General features: G+C 35.9%; 1 pseudogene; it reads left to right on the top strand.

Moving 5' to 3' along the window:
• Nucleotides 1-6,216: 6,216 nt before the first annotated feature.
• LOC147910853 (uncharacterized) lies at nucleotides 6,217-6,961 on the top strand (annotated as a pseudogene).
• The last annotated feature ends 14,027 nt before the right edge of the window (nucleotides 6,962-20,988 follow it).

Below are 20,988 nucleotides of genomic sequence, written 5' to 3' on the forward strand. Positions count from 1 at the left end.
GCGAATTAGGTCGTATTTATCAACAGAATAAGGAAGACGTAATCACATACGCGAATCGGGTGAAGATTTTAGGAAAACAAATAATGGAAGCCCATAAATTTCGGGGAATGCCCTTTCCGATCAAAATATTAAAACATCTTTAGAAAAAGACATGTGCAAGTGTTTTATTAGAGGATTGGAACCAGAAATTGAGAAAAGAATAACAAGGAGTTTAGACGTTCAAGAAACGGTAGCCGACGCGTTACGAATAGAAAGAGAACTTCATTCGATGACAGATTTGCAATAGAATCAGGAAGGTACATCGAGCAAGGCGCTGAATATGAATAAATTACGAGAAATCTGTCAGATTTGTTATAAAGAAGGACATTTAGCTTCAAACTGTAGAAAATTAAATAATATTGGAACAGAGATTTTAATATGTCAAATATGCAAGAAACGCAGACACAGCGCTGACAAATGTCGACTTCGCGAATCTCAAGCACGACAATCCGTTAACATTTTACAGGGAAATATTATTTGTCAAATATGTTCTAGATCAGAGCATAACGCCAAAAATTGTCGAACTGTTAATAACAATAGTCAGAATAAATCTTCTGTAATCTGTGAGTGATGCGATAAGCCAGATCATTCGGTCAATAACTGCTGGAAAAAACAAAATGAGCAACATAACGCAGTTAATAAAGTAAAAATCATCTGTCAAATCTGTAATAATTTTGGGCATAATGCTAAAAATTGTCGATCTAAGATAGGGCAAAACGCTGCATCCTCAGACTCATTATTCTGCCGGTACTATAAAGGGCAAGTGTATCTCCTCGAAACTTGCAAATTACGAATTGCAAGTAATAACCGAAGAAAGATAAACGAACGGGGAAACTCCGGCGACCCCTCGAAATCGGGTGTGGCACAGGGATCCGAACGAGTTTCACACCCGTCGACATCAAAAAAAGGCCAGTAGGCAAAAACGCGTTAGAAATACGTTCCATAACTGTAAACCTCGATAAGCATAGTCATGTGCCTACCATTCAGATAAACTTTTGCGAGTCAATACCACACGTAGCTTTTATGTTAGATATCGGTTCCGGGCCAAACATAATCAAGGAAAATTTTGTACTTAAGGACAGTATTGTCAACTATAGCAATATTTTAAAATTAAATGGCATAAACGAATATCCTGTTTATACGCTAGGAGAAATAACTTTACCCCTCTTTGGAGAAAAGATTACATTTCATTGTATCAGATTATTTTTCAATTTTATAATTCGGAATATTAGGTAACAATTTCTTCAAACAGACTTCCTCGAAAATTGACTAGGAGAAAGGATATTTAGATGTATCAGGAGTTAATATACCTTTCTTTTCATCATCATCGCACCGCCACGATCAGAATCTTTATTTTATGTGAGAATAGGAAATCCGGAGATAAAAATAGGATATATACCGAAATTAAAAATAACACATGGAATTAACCTAGAAGATACAATAGTAGAAAACGTTTCTGGAAAAGCATATTTAAGCGTCATAAGCACGTTAGACGAAGAAGTTGAGGTACAAGTACCAACCTTGCGCCTGAAACCTCTGAATGAATTATTTGACAATGATAGTTCAAGCATTGAAATGCGTGATAATCAAAACGAAATTGTAAACGCACAAAGTTGTCTTACCCATCCAAAAGATATCCAAATCCATTTCGAAGACTGTAGTAACGATGCCAGTTCAAATAATGACGGAATTACGAAGATGTAGTCGTTCTGACAGGAGACAAGTAACAAAAAAATAAATGAAAGTTTTGAGGTATTTGATGAGAATAAATTAATGAGAGGAATTAAAAAATCAAGAAAAAATTCTATTCCAAATATTCATTAAGGGGAATATTTTTATATCTTCTCCGAACCCGAAATCCTAGAATCCAAAATCCTTGGAGAGGGAAGTTATCAAATCTCTCCTGAAAATTTAAATAATTCAGAAAATTTTAGAAAGGGAAGTTACCAAATCCCTCCTGAAGAAATTAAATTAAATAATTCTGGAATTGCAGAGGAAAGTTTCGATACTTCCCTATTAAATTCTACTCCTGTCGATTGCAAGGAGATAAATAACCGAATCTCGCTATGCAATGCGACTCAATTCTGTCAAAGGGAGCCAAAGAAAAAGAGCTCCACTCTAGGAAAAATTAAATTACCAAGGGTTAGAATTCCCGCAAAAAATGATAATCATCAAAGTGATTCTTCTCATATTATAATACTATCGAGGAACTTCTAGAAAGAATGCAATTATATAATTCTTATATAAATGTTCGTAATTCGAAGGAAAATAAATCATCTTCAAAAATCCTGGCGTCTACACAAAATCAATCTCAAGAAATGATAGACAAATTCATGCGCAAACGTAAATCAAAACATAAAGAAAGAACTGGACAAAAATGTCGAAACGAATCTACGAAAAATATTCCATGCGAATGCTTAGTTGTATCGGAAAAGATCGGAAAGGATAGACTCACAGAAATTACAGAACTATTGCGTTTGGAGCATTTGAGTTTCCAGGAAAAAACAAGTGTAATAAAACTTATAACTGACAGCCAGGACAGATTTCACATCCCTGGAGAGAAGTTGTCAGCAACAAATATATTTTGCAACACACAAATCTACAACGGATGATCGATCTATAAATACGCGACAATACAGATTCCCATAAATTCATAAAGAAGAAATAAATAGAAGAACTATTAGAAGGAGGCATGCTTCTCAATCACCGTATAATACGCCTATATGAATAGTTCCTAAAAAAGAAGACACAAAGGGAAACAAACAGTGGAGAATGGTATTAGATTTCCGAACCTTAAACGAAAAAACAGTAAAACCTTCTTAATCACCGTATAATAGCTATATGGGTAGTTCCCAAAAAAGAAGACACAAAGGGAAACAAACGGTGGAGAATGGTATTAAATTTCTGAGTCTTAAATGAAAAAAACTGTCGGGGACGCATACCCATTACCTAACATTATCGACATTCTGGATCAATTAGGCAGAGCGCAATATTTCTCAGTATGCGACTTAGCATCCGGATTTCATCAAATAAAGATAGATCCTGCTGACAGTCATAAAACTGCATTTACAACTCCTTTCGGTCATTATGAATTTGACCGAATGCCTTTCGGATTAAAGAATGCACTCGATTACTTTTCAACGATTAATGGATTTAGTATTATCAGGATTGCAAGACGAAGAATTATTTGTGTATATGGATGACATTGTCATCTACGCTGCTTCACTAGAAGAATATGAGAGGAAGTATAATTTGTTGATAGAACGATTGCGCAAAGCTGATTTAAAATTACAGCCTGACAAATGCGAATTCTTGAAAACCGAAGTCATTTATTTGGGGTATGTAATTAGTAAGGATGGAGTTAAACTCGATTCGACTAAATTAGAAGCTGTAAATAATTTCGAAGGCCAAAAAATATCAAAAATTTCTTAAATTAGCTGGATGTTACCAAAAATTTATACCAAAGTTTTCAAAATTAACCAAACCCCTCACCAATTTGTTAAAAAATGACACTAAATTTGAATGGACAACAGATCAAGAAGACTCCTTCCAAGCATTAAAGGAGAAATTGTGCGAAGAACCTGTCTTGCAATATCCCGATTTTTTCAAACCTTTTATATTAACTACTGATGCTTCCGAAATAGCGATTGGAGGCATCCTATCACAAGGAGAAATAAATAAAGATCGACCGATAGCATATGCTTTGCAAATTCTAATCGAAAACAAAATAAAATATGACACTTATGAGAAGGAAGCTTTAGCCATAATGTATTGTGACAAGCATTTTAGATCTTATCTATAATATATGGACGGAAATTTACTTTGGTTACGGACCACAAACCTCTTCTCTGCTTTAAAAATGCACAGAACGCAAACATGCGAATACTACGATGGAGATTAAAATTAGTTGAATATGATTACGATGTGGTATATAAAGCAGGTAAAACTAACGTAAATGCCGATGCATTATCACAAAATCCGCTAAATCTTGAAGAAGCAACTGCAATATAATTAATTACTACAAGTCTTTGGACCTTAATGATCCAAAAGATGCAGAAACGATTTCTAAAATGCTAGAGGAATCAGATGAAGAGGACGAAGAGGGCGAGAATTTTAAATTATATTTGACGAACCACTTGAAGACTTATTTTCAGGCGATCATCCACCTGAAGAGGCTACGAATTCAACATCTCTTACACAAAAGGAGACAGAAGAATCACAAGAGCCACAAGCTATGGAAAAGGCTACAACGCGCAATATTCCTCGAAATAATAAAATGCAGACTTAAAGCCAAAGCAAAAAATAGAGATGCCCAACAAGATAAGCTACTCAGAGATTTCCCACAACAAGAGAACGAAACGGAAAGAATAAAAGACAGAAATGACTCATTGGACGGAGAAGGCGATGCAGAAAGCGACAATGAAGAGGAAAATCAAGAAAAAGAAGAATTTGAGGAAGGACATAAAATTCAGAAATTAAAAAAAAACAGGGTCTATTATTGTTAATGACCAAATAATCAAAAACAATATTCTCGATTCTCGCAAGCTATTATTTTTGCGAAAGGATAACGTTGCATATTTTGTCGACACCAATGGGAGACCGTTGGACTCAGGTTCACAAAAACTGTTTGAAAGAAACGATCCCTCACTTAGAAGATCTCGCTCTAGGAAAAGCCAAAGTCATAAAATACAAAAAACATTACCATTTAGCCTTGCCTATCAGCGAAGGGCAATGTGAGGGACCGACGATGATCTTCACCTAGATTTCCGCCGTAATAAAAGATTTACGGTTTGTCACTGAAAAATTAAAATTAGAGACTATTAGCATTGCTAAAATCGATTATGTTAACAACGTGCCATGGAGCAATATCAAAATCGCATTGCAATTAGTTTTTGTGGATTCAATAACCAAATTAATTATATGCAATGGACTAGTTAAATACCCACCTAAAGATCTTTGATCTACGATCGAAGAAATGCATTGTTTACCTACGGGAGGAAGTGTCACAAAGACGTATAACAGAATAAAACACAAATACCATTGGGAAAATCTAAAGTCCAATGTTCAACGATATATACAACAATGTTTACAATGTCAGTTAAAAAAAGTTCATGTAAAAACTAAACAACCTATGAATAATCACTGATACACCAGGATCGTCTTTTGACAAAGTAGCTGTGGACATCGTAAAACCTTCACCTAAAACTGAAAGAGGTAACAAATATATTTGAACCCTGCAAGACCAGTTAACTAAATTTTGCATGGAAATACCCTTAGCAGAACAAACATCAGAGACAATAGCAGAAGCCTTTGTCGACAGATTTATTTGCGTATTAGCAACACTTAAAGCTATATTAACCATTCAAGGGAGAAATTTTATCAGTGAATTAATAAAGAAAATAGCAAAAATATTCAGAATCCATAAATTCCGTACAACTGCATTTCATCCTCAGTCAAATGGATCCTTAGAACGATCTCATCACGCATTAGAAAATACTTGAAACAATACGCAAATGAGCAGAAACAATGGGACAGATGGATTAGCAGAGCCATGTTTAATTACAACACTAGCGTCCATGAGGCTACAAAACATACTCCATACGAATTAGTGTTCGGTAAAACAACAAGAGTATCATCGTCAAATGAGCTCTTCAACCCTAAAGACAAATTAGCTAATTACGATGATTATCTAATAAATTTACGCAAATTTATTACTCCATGCAATCCAAACAAATGCTCATGAAAATGTCATAGAAGCTAAAGTTAAATCAAAAAAACATTACGACAAGAAAATCAATCCACAGAAATTTAAGTCTGGAGATCATGTATTTTTATTAAAGGGATCAAAACCCGGAAAATTTGAAGAATTTCAATATATCAGATCTCATGAAGTCTTGGAGATTTTAAACAAAAATAATGTTAAAATTAAAATAAAGAAAAATAGTCGCATCGTTCACTCTAACCGCTTGCGAATTTCTCACATTAAACCAGTTCATAATAATTAAACAAATCAAATCGACATTTCAAATGATGGATTGCTATATCAAAGGAATAACCATCATATGTATATTAATAATAATGGACATATTTATATTAATAATAATGGAACTTACGGAATAATAGGATATGACTGTGGCTCCGCAGCAACAAATTTAACTACATTATCATTATTAAACAATGAAGAGTGTGATATTCCCCCAGAATATCAACTCTAGCAAAATCTATATACTTCAACTAAACGACTTTAAATCTGTGAAAGTAATACAAGGTAAAGTCGAAATAGATAGTACAATAAAAAGATGTGGAATGTTTTCACATATGATGGACGTATATAACGGACAATTCTCATACATAGCTGTTGTATCTCGAGATGCATGTCGACGCATGCATACCTACGGAAGCTTCGAAATAGCCGGAACTCACATAACAGGTCTGCTATCTAATCAGATCTGCATCACGTCCAATAATTTTGGCTGGGCATGTTGACAATGTCGGCGTACGTACCGGCAGTGCTTATTCCGATCCTTATTGAAATTGGGGAATTGTATTAGGCAGCCTCAAAATTACTTTACAAGATTATATCGCTGATGTTCGGATAAATACAAATCGTGTACACCTCAGGTAACCTGTCAGGAATAACATGTGAACTGAGTTCCACTCATTGCACTAACATAGAGGGAGGGGATACTTTTTGGGATCCCGTACCTGTCGATCATTGCAGAAATTCCGATTATGGCGTACTATACAATGGATACGCTAATAAAATACTTGATGCTACTAATGAGCGATCTCAAACGTCTACTCAATAACCATGACCAATATGATTCTCTCTTTAACTAGCATTCCCTTTTTAACTAGCATTCTCTCTGGAACATATACACTTGTGGACATACACTTATCAGAACCGAACATTCGAAATTAATAATTTTTAAAATGACGTTTGGTGCCGAAGTTTTTAAAAGCTCTAACTTTATAGCAGTAAATATGGATATCTTCACATTTACATTCGTAAATTCAAAATTCGTATACGTAGAAAGACACGTTCGCATTCAAATTAATCAACTATACAGAAATATATTATTGCAACAATGTCAACTTGAATATCGTATAATGCAGAATCGTTATCCATAGCCGCTAGATCACCTGACGTTTTCGCTGTAAACGATGTTATCATTTTATGAAGGGACCTGAATATATGGCACTTTTGGCAGGAGAAGTAATTCACTGGTGAAATGTGTACCGGTCGAAGTAAAATTATGAAAAATATGAAATGAAACATATTTTCTGACTTTGCAAACGCATAATACGTCGCGGAACTCAGATTACCTGTAATTCTTTTGCACCTACCATGTACCTCTTGGGAGACTCATGGTATAAAATTATGCCTAAACCAGTGGAGACATTACTACCCACCATTATGAAGCCTTCAACTAAACCGTCATGGAAATACATCAGTCCAAGAGCACTAGCGACCAGTGGAATATATTCACAAAGCGATCTGGAAGAACTCAAGGATCACATAATGTTTTCCGCGGAGCGACCTGCAATTCTTAATATCATGGCAAGAGGCATAGTGTGCTCAACCGTAATAAATGGAGGATCACTCTCTAATTTCACAGACGAAGAATCAATAGAAAAAATCGCTATCTCCGCTTGGGAAAAATTTTGGAATAAATTTTTAATCTTTGGCAATATCAGCGCTGGATTAATCGGGATATACCTAATTGTTAAACTTATCAAACTGCTGTTAGACATATTCGTATATGGATACGTTCTACACACTGTGTACAGTTGGTCGGTGTACCTATTGAGAATACCGTATGAGATTCATTTACTTTTATTACATTTAGGAAGAAATAAAATTAGAGATGTAAATCCTAGCGCTCGAGATCTCGAATTACAAGAGCATAATGAAACTGACAAAACTAGAACCTATTTATTCTCTCTTTTCCCTGAGGGAAGAATCCACCTATACTCTTGAATTAAAGGACTAAGCAATTAAAGGGAAATTCCGGCACGATCTACAATTTTCTTTTCCTTTCTCAATATATATAAAAAATAAATAAATAAATAAATAAATAAATAAATAAATAAATAAATAAATAAATAAATAAATAAATAAATAAATAAATAAATAAATAAATAAATAAATAAATAAATAAATAAATAAATAAATAAATAAATAAATAAATAAATAAATAAGTAAGTAAGTAAATAAATAAAATTCATATATACATACATATACATGAATAAATAAGATAGTACGCGGTGCCATGCAGGCATTTTAAATACCACGGTAATCTTTTTATAGACGATATAGAAATCAAATGCATTAACACCAAACTATTGGCGCGGCAATATGTTCGATGACAGTAAAAGTCGTAAAAGTGGACTCACCTACGATGTTCTGGATTCAATTAAAGACTGGGAGCGAAGACTTCCAGGACTTGCTTGAGGAACTAACCCGGAGGATGATACGAAGGGGGCACATGCTGCGCCATCGTCCTGGTCACGTCGTTGTCAGAGAAGTGAGTTGTCAGTCGTGGCCATTCGTGAAAACCGAAGATGGCATCGCGGAATTATAACAGACGGAGACGGAACGATCGCGATCTCTCTATGAGATTGGGGCCGTAACGTGGAACGTCGATTATTCGAGGTGCACATTCTGGAGGACAGATTCTGTCTAAAATGGCAAGGGATTCCCTGTGGATTGGCTCACTCTTTTCTCCGGCTCATCTTGGCCAAGGAAGGCAAGGGACCTGACCAGATTCTTCATAAATCAATAAGAGGAACGGATGTCCATTTTGGGAACCATAAAAAATGAAGCTGCGTTAATTAAGTTAGAAATTCGTAGGAGGTCATGCTCGCGAGTATCATCAAATTGATATCAATATATATATAAGAGAAATTCAGGGATATAATAATAGTAATAATAATAATAATAATAATAATAAATTTTTTTAGAATCACTATACTGGGAAAAACTAACAAGAGATTTATATAGCTGATTCTTGCTGGAATAAGATTAATTAAGAACAACATCTTTCCTTTATTCTTAGGCAAATTGTCTTGCTTTCCTCTTCCCTCTTAAAAGAATTTTTCCTTGTATGCAAAGCCACCTGATCATTAATTACAGTATATAACTTGCCAGTACACTATCATCATCTTCAGATCACTAGATCGTATAAAGATCTTTGTACTCCAATTAAATGGAAAAATTTAGTTGACAGTTTTGATATTTGACCGAAACCTCGGTGCGTTACGTCACTGAAGGGACACTGGGTCTGCCAAAGCATCTCGATAAAAATCTGCGATTGCCACGCAGAAATCTCAAATAAAGGATGCTGGCCCTTGTCTCGTCCATAGAGAATCTGTGGACGACTGCAAAAACTGTTCGACCTACGGTAAAACGACAATAAATGTCAAGTCGCGGAGGAATAAGTGTCGAAGATTGCATTAGAAAATTTCGGCACGGCGCCAGCTTGTGCCATAATGTCAGCTTGTTCCTATAAGGTTCGAGGCTATCTAATCACTTGATGAGCCTTAAGATTATGGATGAGCCAATTAGCTTTTTAGCTTATGCAGGGAGAATGCTGATCAGGTTGAAAGCTCGACGCCCTGTCTTGGGTCTAGGTCCGGGATCGGGTTGTTGAACGATTCTTGTGGAGCGTCTCCAGGAAGTAGTGTCCCGACGGCAGCCGAAGCACTGGCCGATCAGTATTGCGCGTGTAGGCGACGCAAACTGGGAGTAGTCTAGGCTACGACGACCGATCTAGATTGATACCGCGGGGACTGTAGCAATTGCCCGCGCTCAATCATGGGTAGGATTCGCGGTGGTAGTGATTGATAGCTACATGCTGGCTAGGGGCCTCTGGCCCCGACGGGTGAGCTGCGTATCATGCTCGGGAATCAGCCTGCTTAGCTGGTAGAGCGTGGATAGTCGCTCGCTCCAATCAATGAGTTGTTAGGATCTATCTCGCGAGACTGGGCATAGCCGTGATGCACTGATCGAATGTATTCCAGATCCCGCGCCCATGGCAGCCATGTGAGTTAAGCTTAAATGCAGGTAAATCGCACGTAAATCTCACTTTGTTATAACACAATGCCAAAGATGCACATCATATTTTGACTAATTATAATTAAATGTCAGAGGCGTTCATCGTGAGCTGACTGTTTTAATATACTGCCAAAGGCATTCATCGTGGACTGTTTTTAATATACAGCCAGAGGCGTCAATCGTGGGCTAGCTTGTCATAAATGCCACAGGTGTTTATTTTATTGACTGTCGAACTGGCTAGTATTAAATGCCCTCAACATTTATTAAGAGAATGTTTGTTTTTAAATATAATAAAAGCTACAAGTATATTATTTAAAATTTTTATGAATAATGTATGTAGTTTATTTATAATAATAAAGAAATAAGCAAAGGTCTGCTGCAACTTAAAATCGTGCAACTTTTATTTTGAAAATAGTAACATTTATGTGATAAATATGGTATATTTATTAATTTAACGAAATTAGTTTTTAAAGGGTGTTTTTTTAAGCCCGATAGAACTTAAAATTGTAAAAACTAATACAAAAATTAAATTATAATCAAAAAATTTTTTTTAATCGAAAGATCAATGCATGGTATTAACATTTGAAAATGATTTCGGGCATATGGCCACCGCGGCTGTTTAATTTAATTTTTTGTTTTATTTTTACAATTTCAAGTTCTATCGGGCTTAAAAAAACATCCTTTAATAAAACATTTTATTAATATCTTATTTTTTGCAGGAGACAGGAGCTAAAAGCACTGAAGATTAAAGAAACACTGGCTCGTGAAAAGAGCCTAGAGATATCTAAAGATATTAACGACGAATCTGTCAATTTATCAGAACTCAGTAAAATTATTGTCCGACTTGATGGATTCAAAGATTAGTATTTAAAATACATAGTGCTTAAAGCCAATATCAATAAATGAAGGTAAGCACATAAATGTGAAGATGACAATACTTTTGTCATTGAAAACATAGGCTTGTACATACTAATCGTATTCAACGTTACCCAACAGCATGAGCTGTTGGATAAGATATACGTAAAAGAACAAAAATGTGTATATAACAATACTCTTATCATCGAAAAGACAAGCCGTGTAGATGGTATCCAACAGCATGTTGATGATATTCAAGAGCATGAGCCTCAAGATAATTGCATCATAGATTCTAATTTCTTTCATAAAAAAACTGCATTGAATATTTCGTAATCATTCGCGATTTGGTTGCGACTTTGATGACTGAAAACTCGTAAATACTCGCCGCATCAAGACGCAGTTCTTTTACAAATGCAAATTTTGTAAAAAAGATATCAATATTTAGTCACATCTCACAGACTCTAAAAATATAGATATCAACATGGCTATCACAGCTAGAACCATCATTACTGGGATTGGTTTTGCTCAAATGGAAGAAATATTGCAGCTGCAAATGTACCATGTTGGAGGAAACATATATTTAACATAGTACTCTAAGAATTTAAAAGAAAAAACAGCCATTGAAAATATGAAAATAGCAAGAAAACTTGAAAAGCAACTCGCTATAGAGAGAAATGAAATAATCAACAACCATCCGTACATAATCGTTGTAGCGGATGATAGTTGGACAAAGAGGTCGTATGGTAGAGACCTATAATTTACTTTCCGGAGTTAGAGCTATTATTGGTTACCGCACAAGGAAAGTCTCTTTGGTGCTCGCAATAAATTTTGTATGGTATACCATATGGAAGGGAAGGCAAAAAATCATAAATGCTATAAAAATTTCGACCACAATGTTAGTTCTGCACGCGTGGAAAGTGATGCTATTGCAGAAGGATTTACATTGCAACGCATAGAATGATTTTTAGAACACTGCCGATAGCGATAGCAACGTGTATCAGTCAACATGCATCATAAATAGCAATCCATATCGAGAGCAAATGATAACAATATAAAAAGTAGAACTAATCACTTGCTTTGAAATTTATACAAAAAAATTAAAAATAGTCGCAGAAGCAACAGAACCAAAGTTGCATAGAAATCATGACTTTGAAAAATTACGAAATGTTGTGAAAAACAATATTTTAAAAATTAGAAATAAAATTGTACAATTAAATGAATGTAGAAGAAAAAAGGAACAACCTCGTTTAGCTACGGAATTACGAGAAGATATCGTAAATATTTCTAGTCATATTTTCGGGAAGCACAAATGGTGTAAGAAACGTGATCATATATGCGAGAACGTCGCTGATACGTACAAATAATCAAAATCATGTTCCGTATCTAAAATTGTATGGTCTTTATTCAAAAATACAGAATGCAATCACATACCTTATGCCAACAGTCTATTGCTCAATGACTAACAATTTAGAAGATGTCACGTCCAATGAGTCGTGGTAAGGGAATCCTAGATGCGACGCTGTTGTGGGCTTCTCGTTTGGTAAAGGGAGTTAAAACCCCAGGATAATTGGAGTGGTTTGGAGTTGATGAGAATTTTCTAGTTGGTGTGCGAGTTTCTTAATAAAATAACTGACACTTGGAATATATATTTTATTATATATATTATTAAGAATTGAATTTCCGAATACAGTGACTGCGTTATGTCGATAGATACAAGGTTTCACAAGAATTGACTAAAAATTAATGCAGGAATAGAGGACACTTTTTATTACTGGATCGAATTGCTGAACTCTGCTTTACTCTACTTAGAACGAAACTTCTTATATACTATCCTAGATAAAGGTAGATAATACCTACTCACTGGGTTTTCTAGGATAATGGATATAATGGATATAATGGATATAATGGATACTGCTCTAGTTTCCTTTCTTTATACGGTGGTGTGATCGCAATTTCGCTCCTTATATGGTAAAGATTGCTGAATTCTAGGTCGACTAGGCTTATTCGATCGTGAATCACGGTAACTTCACTAAAAATAAATATGATTCTTTGTGCGGAGTATCTAAGTTACTAATGGCGTGATCGGATGATTTAACTTTTCTAGGTCAGCAGAACGTGAGTCGTGATGTTATGATTCTCCTAGCAAAGCTTATTCTATTGCGAGAACGATATTCCTTTACTTAAAAAAAAAAGAGTTTTAATAATTTTATTTGTTTTGATGTGTCGAAATTATTATTAGACGTGTTTCACATATGATTGGTCGATTTCCTAATCTTATTGTAAAATAAATTTACATTAGTTTTTCTTACTAAGTGATATGTCTAATTAGCTTGAATTATGAATAGAATACAGGGTTGGCCATATTCGACGGAAAGATGTTTTTTTTTTCAATCATGGGAAACGTCGTTACTCGATCTAACATCTCTGTCAAAAGTTACAGTGTTTGCCAGATCTTTCCGTCGAATATGGTCAATCCTGTATACCGGTGTATGCATAAGTTTTTTCCGGTTTTTTGGTAAAAAATAACACGTAATTTTCAAGGGAAATTAATTTTTTTTTATTCAAAATATTGGCCATCGGCTTCTACACATTTCGCCCATCTTTCAGGTAATTTATGAATACCATGCCAGAAAAACTACTTGTCTTTTGCGGCAAACCATTCGTCGAGTCATTTTCCAACTTCTTCGAAATTGCTGAAGTGCTGCTTTGCGAGTGCGTGCCCCATTGATGCGAAGAGGTGATAGTCAGATGGCGCCAGGTCTGGGGAGCGGCGGGTGCGGAAGGATGTCCCATCCAAGCGATTTCAAGGTGTCTTTCACTGGTTTTGCTGTGTGAGACGGCGCATTGTCGTGTAACAAAATCACTTTGCCATGTCTTCTGGCCCATTCCGGTCGTCTTTCGATTAATGCGTGGTTTAAATTAATCATTTGTTGGCGATAGCGTTGTGTATTAACGGTTTCGCCGGGCTTCAAGAGTTCATAATACACAATACCGCTCTGGTCCCACCAGACACAGAGCATGGTCTTCTTGCCGAAGCGATTTGGCCTTGGTGTTGATGGACCGGCTTCGCCAGGTGAAAGCCATGATTTTTTCCGCTTCGGGTTTTCAAAATAAATCCATTTTCCGTCACCCGTCACAATTCGATGCAAAAATGATTTCCTTTCGTAGCGTTGAAGCAGCATTTCACAAGTGACTTTGCGATTTTCCATTTGACCTTCATTCAAATTGTGTGAGATCCATTTACCGAGTTTATTGATCTTTCCCATTGCTCGTAAACGTCTGCTGATTGTTTCTTGTGATACATGTAATGCTTCTGCTAATTGCCGTTGAGTTTGAGTTGGGTCTTCATCCAATAACTCCTGCAATTGCTCGTCTTCGCATTTTTGTGGTCTACCAGAGCGCTCACTGTCTTTCATATTGAAATCACCATTTTTAAATTGTCGAAACTATGTCTCACATGTTCTAATCGATGGAGCGTGTTCACCATATGTTTCTACCAGCAAATGATGACTTTCAACAGCCTTTTTCTTTTGATTAAATAAAAAAAGCAATGTGTGCCGCAAATGTTCTTTTTCAGGTACAAAACTCGACATGATCATTGAACGATAAAACAAAGACGCTAGTTTTTGGCGGATTCAACTTGTGTGTGTTTGTAGTTAAATGTCAGACGAACAAAATGGCGTATGTCAAATTAATACGCTGCGTACTTTTCGCTGGCGCCATCAAGAGAACTAAGAAGTTAAACCGGAAAAAATTTATGCATACCCCTGGTATTTCTCGTTTTTCTACAACATTAATATTACCTTATAGTTAATTCGGGTCCGTTCTTCAATATTGTAAATATACAATTAACTTTATGCACAATAATAGATATTATTATATTAATTGTCTTTAGATGACGCTTAATTGAAGGTATTTAAAAAGAAATGATTTGAAGTTGGATATTAGTGGATGGTGTTTTGTCCAGTTAGAATTTTAAGGATATTTCTCATATTATTGGGAATTCAGATATAGATCACTAAAGAATTTACATGTACGTGTGGAGTCTATCATAATTCAGCATAAGATTTAATGGTTAATAGAGTCAATTGTTCATAACAATTTATTAATTAATAATTTTCTTCAAAAATGATTTCATTAATTTATTCATTAATTAGTTCTACTAGATTGCGGAAATTCAATGAAACAGTTCAGTTTGCTAAGTATACAGAATTTGTCGTATGAACACTATATATATGTATATACATACATACATATATATATATATATACATATATATATATATATAGTGTTCATACGACAAATTCTGTATATATATATATATATATATATGTATTGCAACCGCACTCACGAGACGCAATTTCGTCGCACACTCACAACTAAGATTTTCATAGACGATCGGACGGGTGGCATTAAACAGAACGCGACAGAAATACGTCTTCACGCGACCGCCCTTAAGAGCGGCACACAATCACAAAACACTAGTTGGGCGCCAGGCACGAGCGAGCGTGCCACTCTTTCTCGAAATTACGCGATATTTTCTTTATGCCGTATTCTAATGAGCTGTGAATGTGGCTCTCAACGGTAGCTCAGCCTCGGAAATGGCAGAGGGGGCGATTCGCGATCGAGGATAACGGATCGTCTGAAGAAGCGAATAGGGGCGAGAATAAAGTACACACGAATCAACAAGAGCAAAAGTAACAAATATATTAAATAAGTCTTCGACTTACATTTACATCTGGCGATACAATCGAGACGATAAGCTCTACTCGAGCGCGATAACGGATTTACGTAGGCTCCGAGGTTTTACGCTATCAACTTCGTTAAATTCCCGCGAGCTCACGCCACACAGGAATACTCTCGCGAATAATACGAACAATACTTCATCGCCTCGCAAATACTAAGGAATTCGGCAACGATTGTAGCGTGGACACGGCATGACCTCGTGTGCGCTCGCGGGGCCTCGCGCCGCTCAGCTGAGATGCAGAGAAGGCTCGAATACGTACAAATTCGACACTATGCAGTCTCGATACGACAGAATACGAACAATTATCAATTGCTATTAAATTGTCGTTAATGGCTATGACACAGAGGGCTGACGTCCTAATAGACATGCAAATCTTACGCTACAGACGCTCGAGACGACACGATACGCGACAATACTACGGTACGGAACTTCGACGCAACATGTGATCCGCGATAAAAAAACCGAGTGACGAGGTTGTGGCCTTGGTGGACGCAATAGGATTATCCCGACGATAAGGGCCGTTCCGGCGACACGCGTACTTGAAATCCCCGAGAATCTACCGCACGGCAATGCCACGTGCACTCACCATCATACACCCGATAGAATTCCGACAAAACTACGCCTCCCGGACACGGAAACCGGCGACTTTACAGTTGTGACGCTCGTCTCACCGCTCGTACTCCCTGTAGGTGCTCTTTCGGATCGTCCTTGGAAAGCTGTCGCTTCGCTGACGTCCTGCGTCCTCTCGCGTGCTTTTGCCAAGCGGGCCACAGCTCAAGTACTGCGGGTGCTAATCCTCCCGGGCGCACGCAGGGCTCGTTATCCCCGCGAGGGCCTTATCGCGCCTGAGTGGCGCGTGGCTCCGTGGCTCCGCTAATCGCAGGAACCGCGTCATGCCCGTGTCGCATGTCCTGGAGCGCGAAATTCGAGAGATCGTGGGAGTCTTTTTCGGGCCGCCTCGTGGCCTCGAGGTGCCTATTCGAGACTCTCGCCGTTCTTGGGGCGTAGAGTGGCCTTCCCGTCATCATGCCATTTTAAATCTCGGTCCGTTTTGCGCTTGGAAGAGGGTGCGATAGGAAATGCCTTGCGACAACAAAAAGGGCGTAATAATGAAGGATATCACCTGCGTGCGCCCCCGGCGGGTCCGTCAGCAGTGGTCGTCTCTTGACTCCCAATCTTGGTCGTTCTTCCTCCTCTTCTCTCCGGTGAGGTGGCATCATTCTGTCAAGGCTTCTGTAACCTTCGGTATGGGAATGCACAGAAACGGGAAAATGAAAATGGCAACGCGGAACGCGTAAGGTACGTAAACAACGTTGCGGGAAAAAAAGCGCAGGTGCGTCCGTTCTCCAAAATGTGAGAGGACTCAGGACGCTAGACTGCACTGTTCGATCAGGCCATGCGGCCCTTGTGACGGACAGAAAACATCACGTCACAGTATATATATATATATATATATATATATATATATATATATATATATACACACACATATACACGAGGGCAAGTCAATAAGTTCTTGGAAAATCTGTCAGAGGGCACGTAGTGTTATGTCACATTACTTTTTGACATATTTCAGCTGATTACTGTCAAATTTTGAGCGGAATTTATCGAGTGGTTTCATTTCTGTAGACGATTAGAATGAACAACCTTTGTATTTTTTGCAAAATGGAAAAAAACGAGTTTCGTGCAGTGATCAAACATCTACATATGAATGATTTAATGCCAAAAGAAATCAAAGCCGAGTTGGATAATGTTCATAGCACATTTTCACCAGCGTTTGCGACTGTATACAATTGGGTGAATGAATTTAAACGTGGTCATACATCCACATGTGGTGCACCTCATTCGGGACGTCCAATTAAGGTTGCTACGCCAGAAATCATCGATAAAGTCCATGATATCGATATCGTTTTGACTGATCGACGAGTGAAAGTGCGCGAGCTTGTTGAGGTCACAGGTATATCACATAGCACAGTGATTTCAATTTTGCATGAATAGTTGAGTATGAAAAAGCATCGGCAAGATGGGTGCCGCGTTTACCCACTGTGGACCATAAGCGCGACCGTGTGACGATTTCAAAACACTGTTTGGAGATGTTTCAACGTAATCCAGATGAATTTCTGTGTTGATTCGTACTGTGGACGAAACATAGATCCATTACTTTACACCCGAGACGAAGGAACAGTCAAAACAATGGACTTCACCGAGTGAACCAGTTCCGAAGAAGGCGAAGACCGTGAAGTCGGCCGAAAAGGTGATGGCCACAGTTTTTTGGAATGCACGCGGTATGATTCATATCGATTACCTTCCGTCGAAGCAAACGATTAATTACTACGCAGCCTTATTGGACCATTTCAACAAAAAACGTCCTCACTTGGCGAAGAAGAAAGTGCTCTTCCATCAAGACAATGCACGGGTTCACACGTGCCCGGCATCGATGGTCAAATTCAACGAATTCTGCTACGAATTGCTTCCCCATCCAGCATATTCGCCAGATTTAGCCCCCTGCGACTATTTCCTGTTTCCAAACCTGAAGGAATGGTTCGGAGGAAAGAGATTCACCACCAGAGAGCAGCTCATCGCCGAAACAGAGGCTTATTTTGAAGGATTGGACAAATTATATTATTCGAACGGATTGAAAAAGTTGGAGAATTGTATTGGATTAAGTGTATCGAGCTGAAGGGAGACTATGTTGAGAAATAAAAATGTATCGATCAAAAAAAGTGTGTTTTACTATATTTTTCTAAAAACTTATTGACGTGCTCTCATATATATTATATTGAGTCATCTAAAAAGTATCCGCGGTTTTTTGTCACTAGATGTGTGTTGATGATATATCTAGTGACAAAGTACCGCGGATACTTTTTAGATGACCCAATATATATATATATATATATGTATATATATCTCGTATATATACAATATATATAATATATATGAGTATCACAGGGGTGAATTTTCCAGTAATTTATTAAATATGGAGGTGATGAAAGGATAAGTTTATAGGTACCAATGGCAAGTAGGAGTTTCAAGCTTTAATTTCGTATAAACTTTATATCTATAATTTGAAGGATTTGTTTTAAATAAGCGTCCAAATACGGTTCTGTTATATAATGTATATATATATATATATATATATATATATATATATATATATATATATATATATATATATATATATATATATAGATATATGGGTAATGTAACTTATTGAAACCATTGATTTTAGTATTTGCTATTTTTGGTAAAATCTAGGTAGTCGCGGGAGTCTGTCTATAACGATTGTAATCTTGTCATGGAATTTTATTTTGTCATTGAATTTTGTCAATTAATTTAAGAAAAAGGGCAAGTCAGTTCACTAGGTTATCCATGCTCTGATTAGTCAATACCTTTTGCCAATGAAAATTGCAATAATTGATATTGGTTTTTAAGGGATTTGTCATTGTTATTGACTTTTAAGTGATTTTAAGAATTTGGGTTTAAGTTTAGTGGTTGGTGGAATGTGAACTAAGCTTAAGTTATTTTTTCTTTAAAGAGGCGAAAATTGCTGTATGATATCTTTTACAACCTATTTGATTTCCTAGTGTTTTTGAGATTATAGAAAGATAATTCCTAGCCTTCTGATCGAAATTTTTTATGTGTCAAATCTTATATTTCAATTATTAAAACAGAACAGACTATAAATAATTCTTATGTAACAGAGTTCTAATAATCATTTCGAGTTATGCTCACACGTTTTTGGAGAGTTATTAGAATAAAAAAATAATAAATCAATAGGATTACTGCCTGAGAATCAGCTGTTCAAGACGGTAATGTACGGGATTTGTTCTAAAAGTGTAATAGAGAGAGAAGAAGAAAAGTCGAATGCGATAACGTATTTAGTATGCATAGAGGCAAAAAAAGATTTCCAGATTAGATGATCGTATGACGTGACAACATCCAGAAATAAGGAACAGAAAGCAAAAAAATTTGACATTAGCTCGTGCTTTAGTTTCTGAGGAAAATATTAGAAGTTGGTTCCAAAAAATTTATTCTTATTTTGAACAAGAAAATTTATTATCAGTTCTAGAAGATCAACATATTTTCAACTGCGAAAGTGCTTTCTTTTTAAGTCTTAAACAAAGTTTTAGTTCATAAAAGCAAAAAAAAACAAAGTTCTAGTTCATAAAAACGAAAAGGATGTTTACAACGTAGTTAATTGCAATGATAAAGAGTGTATTACCACGTTAATAACTGGGAAATGCAGTTGGTGATCTGTTGCCATCCATGGTAATGTTTGCATGCGAATGTCTTTCATCATGTATAGCAAACTCTACACCATCAGGATGGATATTAGAAAAATCAAAAACAGCATGGCAGCAGAATTTTTTCGAATTTATTACAAATATTTTTTACCCACAGACTAGAACATGACATGCGCGCGCTAAGCGCGCGTCCTTCCATAATATTTATATAACTTTTTCTTACTAACTTTTTCTATTTTGTTTTCTTTTCTTATATTTTTCACAAATAATAATCGCTTTTTTTTAATATATAAAATGAATTAAATTTATATTTTCTATGCTACAAGAAAAAAAAATTATGTATATAAAGTAAAGTAAAGTAATCAATAAACAATTGATTTAATAATATTAATTTTCTTTGCTTTCCATTTTTTTTAACTTCTTCTTTTTTGCATACAATATAAACGTTAGAACGAAAATTAATTAATATAAAATTAATTAATATAAGTTAATTGAAAATGAAATACATTTAAATATAATGAAATTTTATACATTTTTGCTCCTATTTATTAAATATTGTAAGAAAGATTATTTTTTCTCATTTCATTGTTTGTCATCATTTAAATATATTTTATCTTTCGTATATAAGATTTATTTTTGTTACCTTTCATATTAAAACAGTTTTTTCTCCTTTCTTCCATCTACAAGTATTCAGAATAATTAAAGATATATATTTTTTCATTATAAAGAACTTATAAAATTGATGTGATAAGCATAGAAACATAATAGTGGTTTGTTAAACCGTCGTTAATAATGTGATTTTTTTCAAGCGTTACAGTTTAAAGGTTGTATTGATTATATTGATTGTTGATAGTTTTCCGTGTTGTTGATTGGTTTTCATGCTTGATTCACTTTGTATTACATGAGTAATATATAATTATATATATATATATATATATATATATATATATATATATATAATAAAAGTATGAGAAAATTTTATAATATTATCATTTCCATATCGCCTTGCGATAGATCATATGACAAATGAAAAGGTCAGGCCATGT

The sequence above is a fragment of the Acromyrmex echinatior genome, chromosome 1 (assembly GCF_024713525.1).
Source record: "Acromyrmex echinatior isolate Ae372 chromosome 1, ASM2471352v2, whole genome shotgun sequence".
In the NCBI taxonomy this organism is placed as follows: Eukaryota; Metazoa; Arthropoda; class Insecta; order Hymenoptera; family Formicidae; genus Acromyrmex; species Acromyrmex echinatior.